Source organism: Mandrillus leucophaeus, unplaced genomic scaffold (assembly GCF_000951045.1).
Source record: "Mandrillus leucophaeus isolate KB7577 unplaced genomic scaffold, Mleu.le_1.0 Scaffold448, whole genome shotgun sequence".
Lineage (NCBI taxonomy): Eukaryota > Metazoa > Chordata > Mammalia > Primates > Cercopithecidae > Mandrillus > Mandrillus leucophaeus.
The window spans coordinates 3,516,138-3,521,795 of NW_012104787.1; positions in this window are offsets into that span (position 1 = coordinate 3,516,138).

Sequence of the window (5,658 nt, forward strand, 5' to 3'; positions counted from 1 at the left end):
TTTTTTTGAGAGGGAGTCTTGCTCTGTCACCCAGGCTGGAGTGCAGTGGCGCCATCTCGGCTCACTGCAAGCTCCACCTCCTGGATTCACACAATTCTCCTGCCTCAGCCTCCCGAGCAGCTGGGACTACAGATGCTCGCCACCACGCCCGGCTAGTTTTTTTGCATTTTTAGTAGATATGGGGTTTCACCATGTTAGCCAGGATGGTCTCGATCTCCTGACCTCGTGATCCGCCCTCCTCGACTTCCCAAAGTGCTGGGATTACAGGCATGAGCCACTGTGCCCGGCCAGAAGTTGTTCTTTAAATGGCTAAGAGCCTTCATAATATTCTTGGGAGGGCGAGTGGGAGGCCATTTCTCCATAACTTGCTCAGAAGCACATGTTAGTTGTTCTAAGAATGATTTGATTTTTGGAGTCGGAGAGGTTGGGGCTAGAGTTTAGGGCCTGCTGTTGTGTGGCCATTCAGAATGCCCAATTTAAATCTAAATGTGTAAGATCAAAAGAGTGGTAAATGTGAACATGCTTTTCTATAAACTGTAAAGTGCCTCACTATGACCCTTCATTCTTTCAATGCAGCCTATGAGTGCAAGTTAGCAAGAGACTTTAAGGAACTCATACTGCAGGAAAGTAAGCATAGATACTAAAAGACAAAATTCAACCTCTACTGCCTATTACACGATTTTTCAGGCCTCAGAGGCAGCCTGGTAGCAACCACAGCTAAGAACAAAGTTCCTAAGAGCTGGACTTTTTGACAAAATAGATTCTGTAGCCTTTGTAGGGAGGAGTTGGTCTGAGTTGAACCATAATGCTGAGAAGAGCCTCTCATTAAGCCTTTATCAATTATCAACACTGGAGCATAAAATCATTTACACCAAATATTTTTTAAATTGAGATATAATTGACATACCATAAAATTCACTCTCTTAAAGTGTACAATTCAATAATTTTTAGTATATTCACAAAATTGTGCGACTATCACCATAGTCTGGTTCAGAATATTTTCATCACCCCCAAAAGAGACTCCATATGCATTGGCAGTCACTCCCCATTCCTCCTTCCCCTTTCCTCTGGCAACCACTATTCTACTGTCCATCTCTATGGATTTGCTTATTCTGGACATTTCATACAAATGGAATTATACAATATGTGAAAAATACAATTTGTGTTTGGCTTCTTTCAATGAGCATAGTGTTTCCAAGGTTAATCCATGTTGTAGAATGTATTGGAATGTCATTTGTTTTATAGCTGAATAATATTCCATGATAGGGATAGACCACATTTTGTTTATCTGTTCATCAGTTGATGCACATTTGCGTTGTTTCCACTTTCTAGCTAATACAAATAATGCTGCTATGAACATTCACATACAGTCTGTGTAGACATGTATTTTCAATACTCTTGGGTACATACCTAGGAGTAGAAATGCTAATCATATGAGCAATTGACCTAGCACATATGTTTAACTTTTTGAGAAAACACCAAACTGTTTTCCAAAGCAGCTGCACCACTTTACATTTTAACCAGTGACATATGAGGCTTCCAATCTGTCTACATTCTCAAAACACTTATTATTGTCGCTTTTTTATTATAGCCATCTTAGTGGGTGTGAAGTGGTATGTGCATCTCTTCATGTTCTTATTGGCCATTTGTGTGTCTTCTTTGGGGAAATGTCTATTCAAATCCTCTGCCTATTTAAAAAAAAATTGGTTGTCTTTTTATTGTTGCATTGTAAAAAGTTCTTTATATATTCGTGATATAAGTCACTTATCATACATGTGATTTGCAAAACCTTTCCCATTCCATGGGTTTAATTTTCACTTCATTTTTAATTTTAATGAAGTTCAATTTATCTATTTTTTTTAAATGTCATAGCTAAGACACCATCACCTAATTCAAGGTCATAAAGAATTACACCTGTACTTCTTCTAAAAGTTTTATACTTTTAGCTCTTACATTTAAGTCTTTAATCCATTTTGAGTTAATTTTTGTATAAGGTGTGAGGTAAGATTCCAACTTCATTCTTTTACATATGACTATCCATGTGTTCCAGCACTATTCGTTGAGAGGACTATTCTATCCCTATTGAATTATGTTGGTAATCAAGTCAAAAATGGGCCTTTCTTCTTTTCTAATGTAAGCATTTCATTAAAATTCCTTCTGAATGCTAAGTGAAATAAGCCTGACACAAAAGGCCACATAGTGTAGGATTCTACTTATATGAAATATCCAAAATGGGCAAATACGTAAAAACAGAAAGTAGATTCATGATTTACAGGGGATACAGGGAAGAGTTTGGACTGGTCGCTAATAGGTATAGCATTTCTTTTTAGATGATGAAAATTTTCTGGAATTAGATAGTGGTGATTATTGTATAACATGGTGACTATAATAAAAACCACTGAATTGTACACTTTAAAATGGTGATGTCTTCATTTTCATTCAGTTTGAAATAATTTTAAATTATCTTTGCATTTTCTTCTTTGACCCATAGACTATGTAAAATATAATGTTTAACTTCCAAATATTTGTGTATGTTTCTGAACATTTTTCTGTGTTTTACTTCTAATTTAATTATTTTTTGGTGAGATTTCAAATTTTAAAAGTTTGCTTAGTGTTTTTTTATGATCCAAATTATAGTCTATCTTGGTGACTGTTCCATGGAACTTTAAAATAAATACGTATTCTGCTATTGTTGGGTGGAGTTTTCTGTAAATGTCAGTTAGATCCAGTTAATTTATACTTTTGTTCATATCTTTTTTATTTTTTTTTAGACAGAGTCTCACCCTCTCACCAGGCTGGAGTGCACTGGCGTGATCTTGGCTCACTGCAACCTCTGCCTCCTGAGTTCAAGCGATTCTCCTGCCTCAGCCTCCTGAGTAGCTGGAACTACAGGTACATGCTGCCACACCCAGCTAATTTTTGTATTTTTGGTAGAGACAGGGTTTCACCATGTTGGCCATGATGGTCTCAATCTCTTGACCTTGTGATCCACCCGCCTTGGCCTCCCAAAGTGCTGGGATCTTCTATATCCTTACTGGTTTACTGATTTTTCTGACTATTTGTTTTATTAATTCTTGAGAGAGGAATGATAAAATATATATATTCAAACTATGACTGTGGATTTGTCTATTTCTTCTTTAAGTTTTGTCAGTTTTTGTTTCATATATTATGAAGCTCTGTTAGTAGGTACAAAAACATTTAGAATTGTTAAATCTTCTTATATTTTTCTTTTTGTCACTATGAAATTGTCTTTCTTTATCTCTGGTACTATTCCTTTTCCTAAAGTCTTCTTTTTTTTATTATTAATGTAGCTACTGCAGCTCTCTTATGATAAGCATTGCACAGCATATCTTTTTTCATTCTTTTACTTTTAAACTATTTGTGTTTTTATATTTAAAATGAATTTCTTGCTTTTTAAATCCAGTCTGATAGTGCCTGACCTTTAATTGGGGTATTTGGATCATTTGCATTTAATTACAAGTACATGTAACATATATGTTTGGTTTAGGTATGTCATCTTACTATTTGTTTTCTACTTGTCCCATCTGTTCTTTGTTACCTTTTGCATCTTTCCTTGCTTTCTTTTGAAGTGAGGGTTCTTTTTCGTTATTTCATTTTATCTAGACCATTTACTTTTAGCTACATGCTCTTGTCCTTTGTGCTATTGCTGCTATAAATTTTACTTCTGCATGTTATGAACTCTACAGTACTTTATTATTTTTGCCTTAACATTTTAAAGAAATTTTTAATGAAAAATTTTTAATATTTATCCTCAGGTTTCCTATTTCTGGTGCTCTTCATTCTTTTGTGTAGATTCAAGTATTATTTTCCTTCTTTGTTAACATTTCTGATGTTAAAGCTTATGTTAACATTTCTTTAATGTAGATCTGCTGATGGCGAATTCTCTAAGCTTTCATTTATCTCAAAAAGTCTTCATTATGCTTTCATTTTTAAGAGTTATTTTCACTCGATACAGAATTTGAGTTTGATTTGTGTATCATTCAGTATATCAAAGATAGTATTCCATTGTCTTCTGGGTTGCATAGTTTTGATCAGAAGTCTGCAGTATTTCCTATACTCTCTATGACACTATAAAATATAGCTTTTTTCCAACTGCTTTTCAGATTTTCTCTTTATTACTAATTTTAGTAATTTTATTATAATATACTTTGGTATGATGGTGTGCTTTTCTTTGTTTATTTTCATTGGGGCTCATTGTGATTCCTGGATCTGTGGTATTTATAGTTTTTAACAAATTTGGAAAATTTTCAGCCTTGATTTTGTCAAAAATTTGTTCTCCCTCTTTTCTCTTTTTCAATTACACATATGTTAGACCACTTGATATTGCCCAAGGATTGATGGGATTTTGTTCATTTCTTTCTGTTTTTTGTTTTTGTTTTTGTTTTTTGTTTTGTTTTTTGTTTTTTTGAAGTCTTATTCCTCTTGGTGCTTCATTCTGGATAGTTCCTATTGCTGTTTTCAGTTTTACTTTTCTCCTTGTAGCATCCAGTTTGCTTTGAATTTCAGTCACTGACCTTTCATTTCAGATACTCTCTTTTTCACCACAAGAAGTGCATTCTTTCCTCATTTTATGTATATTTTTCTTAAAATCCTGTAGTATATTTTGCATACTTAAACAACTGTTTTAACATGCCTGTCTGTTCATTCTGTCTTTTCAACTCTGTCATTTTCAGGCATGTTTCTATTAATTGACTTTTTTCCTGATATGGGTCACATCTTTCTGCTACCTGGTGAGGCTAGTAATTCTTGCTTAGATGTTGGATATTTTAAAGGTTACGTTGTTGAATGTTTGTATATTTTTAAATCTTCCTTTAAAGAGTATTGAGTTTTTATCCAGTAGGCAGTTACTTATGGATAAGATTACTCCTTTAGAGGCTTGTTTTAGCTTTGTTGGATTGAACCCAGCATTTCTTTTATTCTAGGGATAGTTCAATCCTACTGTCTGCATATGACCCTTATTGGATCTCTACTAAATGCCCCAGCTGATCAAGCTGGTTGATATTTGTACATCTCAAAGTCCCATGTGAACTCTGAATTTTTCAGCTTATAGCTTCTGGTCATTCTTTGCCCAAACTTACAAAGCTTCACTCTGGGTATGAACATCTTAGTATTAAACACTCAACAGGGCACTTGTGCAGATTTCTGGAGCTTTTTTTATATGGCCCCCTCTTTTCTAGAATTCTGCCCCACAATTTCCATCTACAGTCTATTTGACTTTCATTTCTGTATTTTAACTCAACAAGACTACCATACTCTGCTTGGGATATTGTTTCCCCTGCTGTAAAGTCCAGAATGTGCCTCCAATCAGAAACTGTGGTGATCATTTACCACATGTATTTTCTTTATCTCATGGGTCATGGTTCTGCACTGTGTGTTGTACAACATCTGAAGCCGTCAGTACGTTTATTTTGTTGTTTTCTAGTTGTGTACAGGGGGAGGGTAAATCTGGATCCTGTTGCTTTGTCACGGCCAGAAGCAAAAATCTTAAGAACAGCTTTTGATAAAGAAATGGTGAATGATAGCAGGCAGGCCCAGAAACTAGACCTGATAACCTGGCTGGGGGTTCCAGGATATAAGGAAGCAGCAGACAAACTCTAGCATCTGCAAGCCATGCAGGAACAAGTATGGCAATGGAGA